The sequence below is a fragment of the Podarcis gaigeae genome, assembly GCF_964106915.1.
Source record: "Podarcis gaigeae genome assembly, chromosome: 17".
In the NCBI taxonomy this organism is placed as follows: Eukaryota; Metazoa; Chordata; class Lepidosauria; order Squamata; family Lacertidae; genus Podarcis; species Podarcis gaigeae.
In genome coordinates, this window is record NC_139694.1 from 5,868,093 (window position 1) to 5,881,502 (window position 13,410).

Genomic DNA, 13,410 nt, shown 5'->3' on the forward strand with positions numbered 1-13,410 from the left:
CATCGTAGCTCAAGAGCTGGGGATAGATTCTTCTGCCCATTTTGGTCTAACCCAGGCTCTGATTCTGCAGCCTTAAATTCAGTTCTTACATTTCCATATCAAAATAAATTTTAAAAATTGCCTGCTGGGACCTTAGAGACCAACATGTGCACATTCAGCTTTACGAGCATGGCCAAAGAATTTTTTAAAATTAAAAAGGGGAGAGACCTCTGGGGAGAATGTCTTTGGCGATCTCGTCTGCCACTGACCCCAATGAGTTTTGACCATATGCGATTTTGGCTTTAGGCGCGATCTCCAGAATGTAACCCCTGCATGTGTTCCGGACTTAACGTAAAACAAGAAGTTTGCCTTGCAAACTGTATTAGGAGATGGGATTAGGTATGATTTCATTTGTTTATCAAATTTACACCCTGCTTTTTGACCTCAAAGCTATTTGAGTCAAGTGCAGTGGGAACATTTTAAAAAAAAACAAAACAGAAGCTCCACACAAGACTGCAAAACAAGCCCAGTTAGAGCAGGAACAGGCACCTGATCTGCGCGGTCTCTCTCTTGTTCACTTGCTCCTGGGCTCTTTCCCGCAAAGCATTTGGTCTTCAATCACTCTGGAGACACCCCAGCTGGAGCAGGAGTCTGTTTTGTTTGGGGTTTTTACCTGCTGTGCTATTGCCCAGGAGGGCTGCTTTTTTTAGAAACAAACTCCCAGCACTTGAGGTAAACTCAGACATGAACAGCTTTATTTAAGTACAGCAGACAAGGAGCTCTGCTTATTCCTGGGCCTCCAGGTCCATGTTGGCTTCTTCTTCCCACTCTGCTCCACAGGAAGTTCCCCTTGGCCCAAGAACCAACTATATTCACACCTGCAACCCTCTCTTTCCCCTTAGATTCATTGAATGATATCACCTGTGCGTAAGAACTCCACAGCAGCAGTTTGCCATATGCAACAGTGAGAGAAATAAGGTAAGTTTGCTTTGCTTTGCTAATATTGTTGCCCCAACCATGGTTCCCACCCCACCCCATAGCACAGGAGAGTTCTGGCTGAGATGAATAGGTCTAAAACTTGGAAGGAGGTTACTGGTTCTTTCCATACATGTGAACATGCTGAATTAAAATAAAAATGTTCAGTCCCTGAGGATTCCAAACTGACAATGAGACAACATTGGGCTTGGGTCATAGCCAAGTTCTCCCAACCACCTGTGAGCCCTCCGTTAGAGTTAAGTAGAATGGTTTAATTGCGGCTAACAACACATTTAAAACACTTTAAAACATTTAATTATAAAAGCAGCATAAAGTACAGTATAAAAACATGAATAACTATAAAATTCAAAAATCAATTAGACAATCCCCAGGGCTAGCTGGCTGAATTGGTCCTACTTGGGCCAGCGAGGAGGTCAGGGGAGAATTAGCTGTGGGCTCTCAGAGTGGGTGATCTTTATAAAAGGGGAGGGGGAGGGAAGGGAAATAAAAGATCAGACTGAATTCAAATAAAAGGCCAGGTGGAATAGCTCTGTCTTACAGGCCCGGCGGAAGGAGGTTAAATCCTGAAGGGCCTTAGTCTCATGGGACAGAGCATTCCACCAGGTCGGAGCCATCACTGAGAAGGCCCTGGCCCTGGTGGGGGATAGTCTGACTTCCTTAGGGCCCGAGAAGGGACAACAGAGGATGAGATGGTTGGACAGTGTTCTCAAAGCTATGAACATGAGTTTGACGAAGCTGCGGGAGGCAGTGGAAGACAGGAGTGCCTGGCGTGCTCTGGCCCATGGGGTCACGAAGAGTCCAACATGACTAAACAACAACAACATATAAGGGCTTGCACACCATTGTTCTGGGTTCCTCCTCCCTCCTGCTTGGGGCGGGGTGGGGGGTGAACACCCTGTTGCAACAGTTTAATAAAGAGCATGCTTACTAGCTGCTTCGCTTCTCAATATTCTCTGGTTGGCCTCTGTTATTTTCTCCTACCAATAGAGAACCTACAAAAGGACTCTATATGGACTCTTGGATACCCCATAAGGGAAAAGGAGCAGTTTTTATTTTATTTTAACAAGCTCCAGGTCAAAAATGGATGTTGTGGGAAGAGACAGACCTCCGCTTCTTAATCCTGTTGGAATTATTTCATTTTTTGTAAGATGTTTAGCCTGTGCTGGACAGCACAAGATGTTGTACTGATATTTTTGATTTATCATTTGATGCATTTTGAAGAGTTTGGCTAGTAAAATTTGAATAATATTTTCATGGGTCTGGACAACGCTCCATTTCGACCTTGAGCTACCTAGAGGAAGATGCCAGCTCGGCAGGGAGTTGCATAAAGAGGCTCAGCGTTGTTCCTCCAAAAAAATGTTTTATCAGCTATTTTTAAAGCCTTTTAAAAAGCTTTTTAAACTTTTAACCTTCTCAATTTGTAATTTGGATGTCTTTCTGGGCCTTGGAACCTTGCTCCCTGTCAGTTTGCATTTCTTAGCGCAGAAAGTTTAGATCTGATGTGTAGAGATCTTTCCTATTCTACTTAATTCAGGAGGGTTCTGGAAGCTTCTCTGTGTGAAAGAAACAAGCAGAAGGTTCATGATGTTTGGGTTATTCCTTCAGAGAAGCCGAGTACAGCTGGCTTAAACTGGTTCTGTTATCTCTTCTGCAAGGTCACTATAATAAGAGGCCTGGGCTTCACCTTTTCTCTTTCTTTTTTCCGTCTGGTGTGGTGTTCTGTATATAGTGTTATTATAAGTTAATGCAAGTTTAAGTTAAGCCTTAACTTAAAGCAGGCTTCGGAGCTGCGCAGATAACAGGACTGTAATTAGCGTTGATTGCCACCCAGGGAAGCAATTTTCCCTTTTTTTTACTTCTCTACTTTTAAACTTACCAACCTACTGAGACTCTAACAGCACCTTCTTGTCTATGCTATGAGAAACATCTGGGGCAAGTTCTGTGAAGCATCTTGGGCAGACCGCCAGCTGCTAGCTATTAACCGCCAACTCCCTTCTATACTTTGTTCCTGAAACTCCTGGCAGTCTCCACATGGAGAAGCTCTTAAATTGAACAAACTGAGCACTTTCTATCTTTCTTCTCTTTTTTTGGTTGGGGAAACCTCTCCTTGTTTACTCCCCACGGCGACGCTATGCTTGCTAGTTAAGCCTGCTGCAACTGGATTTCTCATGGACAGTGCCAATCCTGAATGTATTGGATTTGTGACCATTATGCTCATTTGCCTTCAGTAGCAGTAAAGCTCTGCTGGATGAAATATTAATTGCCTCTGGTCTATTTTGGGGAATCCTGCAACGTGTTTAAGTTTTTACTCTGCTAACTATACGTTGGAATCTGCTCTGGATCGAGTGGAATTTCCATGACACTCCCTACCTGCTTACCTTCCCCTGGCTTGGAGGAAATCTTTTAAGGAGCCTGCTCCTTATACTTCCCCACATCTGCCAATGCTCAGTTTCCAAAAGGAGTCAGTTTTCATGCATCCAGTTGCTTCAAACGGTGCTATATTATCTGCAGCAGTTAGGTAACGTCTTCCAGTATGAGAAGGGAGAGGCCAGTAAGGTAACTGAACTCCCTGTCTGAGGTCCTTTGTGTCCAAGCTGGCTGGGAAAGAGGTGAGGCTTTTAGGGAAGGAAGGATGCTCCCAGACTGGGATCCAATGCCATACTGGCAAATGCAGGTTGCGCAATAACTTGGAGCTCTTGTGCAGCCCTGCTCCTACCCCCAAAGGAAAGTCTTTTTACACTAAGGAAAGTGATGGGGTAATACATTGGAAAGTGTGGGGGAATAACATATCATCTAACCTTGTCACAAATAAATCATAGGGAATGCCTAGTGAACAGTTGATGCTGTCCAACTTCCCCATCAACTATTTGTGCAAACAAATAGGGATGAATGCTCAAGAAACAGGTTGCCGGAAAACAACCAAAATCTCCTTGGCAATTCAGAATAAACATACAGGGGCACTCAACAAAGGGACTGGCAACTGTCTCCATTTGGATTGTGGGTGCTTTGGTGTGTTTTAGGATTCTGTTCTCTGAAATCTTTCATCTAGAAGTACCCCAAGGTTGAGGTTGGATGCTCTTTGGAGCTGACAGCCTGTGTGTGATGATGTTAGAGCACTGAAAGACCCACAGAGATCCAGGCTGTGTGGTCGCTCCTGCCCTGGAGTTCAGCCTCCTCCCTTGAGGCATACCAAAGCCTGAGCATTCTTCTCAGTCTTCAGCATACTTACTGGAATAAAGCTCTCCTGCAGTAGTAAATTGAACTTGCTTCCAAATAAATGTGCTTAGGCCTCAGTTGTGATGGTGTGTGTTGTTCCCAGTTGCGTTTGGGTAGCTAAGATTCAGGCTATAAGTGAGTTGGATTTTAATATTTGTTATGGTTTATTGATTTTTATTTGTTTGAAATGGGCCCTTGTTATATTTTGGCCATTCCAAGGCATCAGGGTGGTGCTGTTAGCACCCTAAATAGGGGAAAATAAATACATTGTGGCAGGTAGCATTGCTTGCCCACAGTAGGTTCATGTTTTTCCCAGATTGCTATTTTGCAAGAGCTAGGAACACATTTTCACAAACAGGAAAGGGGCATGAAAAATAGGTTTACTGCCTCCCCCTTCTTCAGTTTGTGTGGGAATCGCAGAGAGTCCTTTTTAAAAAGCGTCTTTTCTTATATACACAACAGATGTCTGCTCACTGACTGCCAAACCAGATAAGGAAAGGGAAGAAAAGGAAACAATCAAATAATGTTTTCCCGAATTTGCTTTTAAATGCCACTACTGTAGTTTCAATGTGTTACAATATAGATAGTACGAGAAAAGTTAACAATTGTGGCAAAACCTTTCACAGGGCTCCAGTCAGGTTTGCCTCCACAAATCACTCAGAAAGATAGATACAGCTCCAATCCACTTTCAGCAGCTGTTTTTGAGCAAAGAAAAAGTCATTGGGAGCCTAGTTATGAGAAATGGTGGGGTCAGATTATTTTAAGTCTGCAGTATAATGAAGGCTGGGTCCATCAGGCCTGCTCTTGCTGATGTGTCACCTGGTACCAGTCATTCCAGCAAACTGTGAGATTGGGAGAGATGGGAAGCAGGGCTCACTCTGTTAAAGCACCATCTCCAGCAGGAGCCTTCAGCCCCTGAATTATGCCAATACGAGCTGCTCATTTGTAAGAGCTGCTATTTAACTTTTAAAAAATGGCACCTAAATTTGCCCCCCGCTCTTTCTTCCCTGCCACTTTTTCCTCTTGTGTTTTGTGTATTTAATGATAAACCTGCAAGCAGGGACTGTCTTGTTTTGATTGTATGTAAGCCACTCTGGTTCATGGGATCATAGAGAGTTGAACACGACTAAGACGACTAAACAACAATATCCACTCTAGATGGATGAGTGGAAGAGATAGATACCGTATAGACACACACACATGCAGAAGAACATGGTACAAATGCACCAAATAAATAAAGAATAAATACTGGGTTGGTGCTAAGGACTCCATCCCCAGACTGTTGCTATGTTATTCTTCATTTTCCTATTCATACCCTTGTTTGCTTGTATTTCAACAACCAGCTTATGATTTGGGCCTACAAAAAATCAGTAGATCCAGCTTCCTTCAGTCCCTTTGAATAACCATAATTAACTATCCACTTGGGACCTTCTGGTGGGCTTCACCAAGTACAGCATATGAACCATTAACTTGTATAGGAGAGATAAAACTGATGCACTCCAATGACACCACTGGGATGGGGGTTCAAGTTGCTGCAGCCATTCAGAATCAAGTCTGCTCCTATCCACTGAGCCACATGCTTAGTTATGTTTCTTTCACACCACGGAGCAAGGTGGATTGTCGGCATCTGACTTTAGCTGACATTCTGTACCCGTGGTTCCTAAACATTTCCCCTCTATGGACCACTAGAAAATTGCCAAGAGTCCTGGTAGACTCCATAAATGACCTTTCTGCCTGCTGTAGGGACCCCTGCCCATTAGGTCCAGTCGTGGCTGACTCTGGGGTTGCAGCGCTCATCTCGCTTTATTGGCCAAGGGAGCCGGCGTACAGCTTCCGGGTCATGTGGCCAGCATGACTAAGCCGCTTCTGGCGAACCAGAGCAGTGCACGGAAATGCCATTTACCTTCCCACCGGAGTAGTACCTATTTATCTACTTGCACTTTGTGCTTTCGAACTGCTAGGTTGGCGGGAGCAGGGACCGAGCAACGGGAGCTCATCCCATTGCGGGGATTCGAACCGCCGACCTTCTGGTCGGCAAGTCCTAGGCTCTGTGGTTTAACCCGCAGCGCCACCCGCGTCCCCTCTGCCTGCTGTAGCAATTGTTATATGCTGAGGTGGATGCCATATGATTTTGAATTGTATTTTTATTGCTTCTTTCTTACATTGCATTTTATTGTATTGCATTTTGAGTTCCATAGATCACAATCTAAAATATAATAAGAAATAGAGGAAAATACAATTAAAAGTGAATATGAATGTTTGATGTACTGCACCCACTATTTCCAATTGCAATCACTGTGACCAGCTCCTTCTCCCCTTGTTGTTCACATGCCACCTGAATGAAGCTCTCAGACCATTGCTAGTCTTTGGACCAGAATTTAGGAAGCCCCTGTTCCAGACCCTCCAAGTGTCCCTATTTTCCAGGGACAGTTCCGGATTTACAGAAGCAGTCCCGGTTTATCATCTGATCCCAGAATGTGCTGCTTTTCCTTAGCATGTCCCTATTTTCATTGGAGGGTGTGGAATAGGACATCCCCAAGGCTTTTTTTTTTTGAGCTGGAACCCACCAAAACTCAGTTCCAGCACTTCTCAGGTGGGTGCCATTGCCATTCCAAGAGATGTTCATGGTGAGTTCCAGCACCTCTTTTTCTAGAAAAATAGCACTGCACGTCCCTATTTTCATCAGAGAAATGTTGGAGGGTATGCTGTTCTATATGACAGTGTTTAGGGCTTAGGTCTTTCTTGCCCTATGCGCACTCCCAACAGAGGCACAAACAGTTCAGTGGAATGACAAAGCTATCGCAAAGGGGCAAATCAAGGATTGCTGAGCTGCCCTTCTGCCACAGATGAGAACTTTTGCCCCCCCGCCTTTTACTGCAGACCCTCTACTTTCCTCCATACATGACAGTGGTGACCTTTTGATTTCTGTAGGGAAGGAAGTGGCCAGTATTTGTTTGAGTGTAGAAAATATAAAGCCAGACATCTAGAGCCAGGTCTTCGGTTGGTGCGTGGGGTTGACTTCCAACAGATCTGCATTTATTTGCACTACGCAGCAACCTTCTGCTGTACTTTTGCAGTTTATTCTAGTCACTCACTGAAATGTCAGTCACGGTTCCCAACTTTTGCGGCTGTTGGGGTGAATCGGTGAGTCACAGACTTTATCTTTGTGACCACTGGTCATGCCGGGTCTGTGTTTTGCAGGCACATAACTTTGCAAACCTTACTTCATTTCCCTAGTGAAATGCACTCTCTGTCATAAACTGAGATGGATATTATTTCTTCTTCTTAGGAGAGGCGTCACATCATGATATAAAAACGAAAACCTTTGTTTTCTTGGCTTGTTTCTTTGTCTATATGTGTGAAGCATCCTGTGGAATAGAGGTCATACTTTTTTTTAGGGATTGTCCTTATTTGTCCATACCGTTTGTGAGAGCAGAAGTGTCTCGTAAAGCTCCTGTCAAGCTTGCCTTCTGTTTCAAATATATAGTCTGGAAGGGGAAGGGGGAGGCTTCCAATGGCAGCAAAGTGAAACAGCAAATGTGCCAAAGGGAAAGAAAGAAAAATTAAAACCCTCAAATACTGGAATCAGCATTGTTAGCTAGTCACACATAATCTGAAAACTACTGTATAGCTGCTGCATAGGATCATTAGCAGGCCTTTAAAATAATAAAAGTTCTGCCTAGAAGAAACTGAGTTCTGCAACTTGATGGAAATCTGCATAATTTCTCTGTTTTTTTCAAAATCTGGTCTGCATGAAGATCAGCACAGGGGCTGCTTGTAGTAGTTCGACCACCCTCAGAAATGGGGGGGGGGGCATCACTGGGGAGTGCATCTGGCACCTTCATTCTGTAGTTTCCATTGTATGCTCAATGAACATACCTCTTTCCCCTGGCTTTTGAGCTTTGACACCCGAGATACTTCAGTTTTTAGCATCTGCTTTATGCTTGTGACTTTATAAATTGTTTTAAACTAGTGCGGTACAGGATGTTGCAGAAGCCCTAATTCATACATGATGACTGATACCGTCTTGGGTGGAAGAGCAAGAAAACAATTGTCTTCAGATAAACACCTGCCTACAAGGGGGCCCACTCCTGGGGGCCAAGGCACTGGGGACTCCCCCATTATTATTATTTTTAGGAGCCCGTCCCTCCTCAATGTTCAGAGGGCCCCATGCACAATGTCCTGACAGCGCACAACATCATGTGCACAATGTCAGGACATTGCGCAGGGCCCTCTCTATTCTCAGGAGAAGGTGGCACCTCAGTCTACTTACATGTGTACAGTTGCATGTGTAAGGGTCTCTTTCTATGTGGCTGAGAACTTGGAAAGAGGCTGATATACATACTACTGTGCACATGTGTGTCCTATGCAGACATTTCCTTGAATGTGCAGAGATCGTAAGTAGGGACATGCTACCCTCCCATCTCTGCTTGTGTTCACCATAAAGTAGGTAAAGGACCCCTGGACGGTGAAGTCCAGTCAAAGGCAACTATGGGGTTGCGGTGCTCATCTCGCTTTTCAGGCCAAGGGAGCTGGTCTTTGTCCATAGACAGCTTTCCGGGTCATGTGGCCAGCATGACTAAACTGCTTCTGGCGCAACAGGACACCAAGACAGAGCGCATGGAAACACTGTTTACCTTCCTGCCACAGTGATACCTAGTTATCTACTTGGACTGGTGTGCTTTCGAACTGCTAGGTTGGCAGGAGCTAGGACAGGAGCTGTCACGGGGATTCGAACCCCCGACCTTCTGATCAGCAAGCCCAAGAGGCTCAGTGGTTTAGGCCACAGTGCCACCCGCATATACCATAATGTGCAAATAAGCTTAACATGCATGAAGGAGGAACAGAAGGAGGAACCACTTTAGGTGTGTATTAGGGGTAAGGTGTGTGGTGATGGCACCAGTAGTAATCTCTGCTGTGAGAAGGGGCATTACACTTGAACCAAAATGTCCCTGTTGCCACCTGTGGATTATTGTAAGGTATGCACCTCTGCATGAAGTGGGAACCCACTTTCTTGCCTTTAGAGCAGAACCTTTGTCACACTGTGCTTAGAATTGCCCATAAGCACACACTGAAAAGGCTGCTGTGCAGAGATGCACCTTATTTCACCCATTAAGGTTATAAGAATGACAAGATGTTTGGTTTTTTTTAAATATTTATTGAAGTTTCAACAAAATTACAAAAATAAAAGAAAATAAAACAAAAAATACAAAATACAGAAAAATAGAAACAATTAAAAACAAATCAATTTTTCCATATCTTATCTTTCATTTGCTTGTTTCCTTGACCTCCTCACACCTCCCTTTTTGTGTTCTAGTTCAGTTAGTTAATTCAGCAAATCCTTTCCATCTTTGTTTTTATCTTAATAATTTATCTTAATATATTGTAACTTTACATTCTCACCTGTTAACAATCCATTTTTACATACTCCTTTGTAACATTACTGCTAGAACCACATAACTTCATTCCAGCATCCTTCTAACATTCCTTAATTTTACAATGTTTCTGTAGATAATCTTTAAATTTAAGAATGACAAGATGTTTGAAGCATGTTAAAGTTGAAGCATGCTTATTTGCATGAAATGATCTTGAGTCCATCTCTCACGCCTTTCCCCCTCCAACGCTGTCCTACAATCCTTAGAAATCTCCTACTGACAGCTGAATGTTCTTGCTCTGCTGGAGTGACATGAGCTTGTGCTGTCTGGCCACTAGAGGCCACCGTGGCATGTAGCAGACTATGCGCATAGGGCCTCTTTGTCCTTTGCTTTCCTGCTGAGAGCCAGAAAATGGGGGGGGCAGCAGCCTGGGAGAAACAGAAGGGGGGAAAGGTGATGCCAAGATGGGCAAAACCATTGCTTGTTGTTGTTTGTTTAACACCATCATCCCAGTTTTCTGTATAAATGACACCCGAAGTGGTACACAGGATAAGATGCAACAATAAAAAAATACAACAGCCGAATAAGAAGCAGCAAAACAGCATCAGGGAGAATAAAATGGATTGTCAGAACATAATTATCCTGAGGCAGTAGATTGTTTCATTGGCGTAAGACCTTGGTGGAAAAAAAAAAAAAGTGTTTACCTGAACACAAAAACCAATTTTAGGGCGCTGATCTTCAAGTGGCAACATTTGAAGCCTCAATTTCACACCTGAGCTCCAGCTCTTGATCTTGGTTCCATGACTCCTCCCCTAGAGTCAGACCCAGCAGGGGGCAAATCCAGGCAAATGTGCTCCAGTTTCAACTTATCATAGGTTAGGAAGGCTTCTATCTCTCATAGTTACTCTACCTGGAAGTCAAGATCTGGGAACAGATCTGAATTCTCTAAATTTGAATTTTGCAGTGATAGTTTATCCAGATCTGAATGCTTTAGATCAGAAAGTGGGGCTGTTATTTACTCCTGTGTGTGACAGGTGCTCCAGTACAGGATCAAACTCTCCAAAATGTGTCATAGCAGAACTCTAGACATATGACCAAAGTTAACCTACCAGAGGAAGATGGTGGATTTCATAACTAACATGGACTTGTAACAAGCATGAATTTTCATTCCAGGACATGATGGGGGCCTTCCTACTATTCAGGAATCCCGCCCCCCTCAGAGTCAAGGGGGGGGGAAGTGTCTGTTCAGTGTGTTTCCAGAGGAGAAAGGGATCCCAAACAGAACTTCAAATGGATAACTCAATAGCCTAAACTTTGTGATATAGCATGCTGTACAGAAAATAAAGAACTCGGTAACATTTGTTAGAAAGAAAGAAAAAGGAATCTCTTGAACCTGAAATATCTATCCTAGTAAGAGGCAGGAAGGAGGTGACAGGTGGAAGTCCTCTGTTGCCAATTTCTGGAAGAAATATTCACAGTGAATTTAAAAAAATAGTTTTTCCTTCTTTAGCTGCACTGATTTAAGAGTAAGTCCCACTGAACTCACTAGGATATGCTGAACAGGATTGCACTCTTCATTTATTTTATTTTTTTAAGGAAAGTTTCTTTTTAGGATAAGGGAATTCAGAAAGCCCAGTGAGCTTTGTGCTGAGAGTCCCAAGAATTCATCTTTAGATCTCTGATCATTTTCAAAATATGCATTTCCTTCGTTTCTGCTGCAAAGCATTCTCCTCCTCCCCCGTCCTCCCCCAAATCCTCTCTCTCTTAACATTCAAATTCTAATTACCAGACTGGACTTTACAAGTGGAACATAAATAACATTACATAGATAATTAAGATGTATCGTTAATTGGAGCTGGTTTCAGTGTGCTAATTGCATAATTCAGCTGTCTGTTAACTAGCTTTTCCAGTGTGAAAATTACCCATTTATGGGCAATGCTTGTGTGAGCATCACACTCCCTCCACTCAGTAACATGAGTCAACATTTTTAGGTGTTAGCTTCACCATGCAGAGCTCAGTCTCTTCATCAAAAGGCAGGTGAAAATTCTTTCCTTAAAACTCCAAAAGAGGAGGGATAATTTCCGCCATAGAGCTGCCAACCTTTCCCTGGTAGCACACTTAGACCTTTACAAGCTGTTTACCGGGCGGGTGAAGTTCTTCAACTGAATTGCCATGTTTGGCTTGGATACTGAAGTCCATTTCAGGAGCCCTCCCAGAAAAAAAATAAAAACCAGGTACCAAGAGGTATTGCAACTAATTCATGTTAGCAGCTTTTTGTTTGGTAAAACATAAAAACAATTCTCAGCTGAACTCTGAGTGAAGTCCCAAATAGAGTCTTCACTAGAGAGGCAATGATCTGTCCATTTCAGTCCTCTCGAGTTTCTCATTTTTCCTATCTTAATTCCATTCTGCAGCCATTTGCAATTAATTAAAAAACAAAATAATCCTCATGAAACTTTAGTGTGGATTTCACCCAAGAAACACATTTTTGTATGTGGATTTGACTAATGGACACATTTCTGCAAGGCACTTCTCCTAATATTGTGCATTTTGTATCTTATTTTAAATAGTATATTCATTTTTATGCTCACTTTCACATAATGTGTGCATTGTTGTAAACATGGATTAGAGAACTGCAATTCAGATTGGAGAACTGCAGTTCAGATAAGTGTGAATTTCAAAGGCTGCCAATGTTTTGAGTCTTATATTGTTTCTGAATGCATGAAGTCGATAGATTCAGCTTTAAATGTGAACTGAATCAAACTTATCCCCACTCCAGACCTTCTGGAGTGCTTTGGTGTTTAAGTCAAGGCTGCGTCAATGGTGTTTGATTCAATGCTTCTTCAGATCCCAAGCCATTCAGGATTTCTTCCATAAAGAAATAATCTTATTTCATTCTCCAATTACCAGAAACAAGTTGCAGGATGCTGCAATAAGCTGTGAATCCAGTATATTAATCTTACTCTGGATTTAGCTAGATAGTATTTTGATTCCACATGTTGCAATTCCCGTTGAAATTCTTAAAAATGTTATGCATATCCTTTTTGGATAGTGATCAAGGGACTAAACGGAGGTTCATATTTCAATGCTTATGTTTTTCCACTGGCTCCTCTAGATGTTGTGTTGCAATGGCCCACTAGTTTACTTGATTTTTAAGAATGGATTATGTAGATTTGCCAAGGCTCATTAAGTGTTGCTTGTTGCAGAGGAAATTGCCCTGGGATAGGAGATGGGATCAGTGCAGGAGCATTGCCTCTCAACTGTAGGGGAAAATATCGGTCGTAAATTCCATAAATTAAGTATGCATCATATGTAGCAGTAATTTATTTTGTCTGTTCTTGATCTGCTGCTGGTCAATTTCACTGAAGGTACCTAAGTGTTATGAGAGAGGAAGAAAATATTGGTCCACTTTTCCCATACCATGCTTAATTTTATAAACTTCTATCATGTTTCCTTCCCTTAGTTGGCTTTTTCTAAACTGCAAAGTGGCATGCCATCCAACATTTCTCCATAGAGAAAGTACACTAATTCCTTCTCCTTTTCTGCACCTTTCCAAGATCTGCAATAACCTATTTTTTTAAGATGAGGCTACTGGAAGTTCACACAGTAGTTCATATATATTTATTTAACAAAATTAATTCACTTGGTTGCAGGGCCGGATTTAGGATTGATGAGGTCCTAAGCTACTGAAGGTAATGGGACCCTTTATATGTCCAGCTGTCCTTTGTCAACAACAAATTGTCGCTGTTTTTGTTGTTGAATATATGCTATATGGTAATTTATGGACCTAATAGGTATCTAAAGCCATTTGCACATAACAAAATATATATTTTAACAAATTGTT

At 42.6% G+C, this 13,410-nt stretch overlaps 1 long non-coding RNA gene across 2 annotated transcripts in view; it reads left to right on the forward strand.

Moving 5' to 3' along the window:
- Positions 1-13,410, forward strand: part of LOC310835348 — a 70,613-nt gene that overhangs the window by 10,717 nt on the left and 46,486 nt on the right. For both annotated transcript variants that reach the window (XR_014559582.1, XR_014559583.1), the window contains exon 3: positions 882-957. This is a non-coding gene — a long non-coding RNA (uncharacterized lncRNA). The remainder of the gene's footprint in view (positions 1-881; positions 958-13,410) is intronic.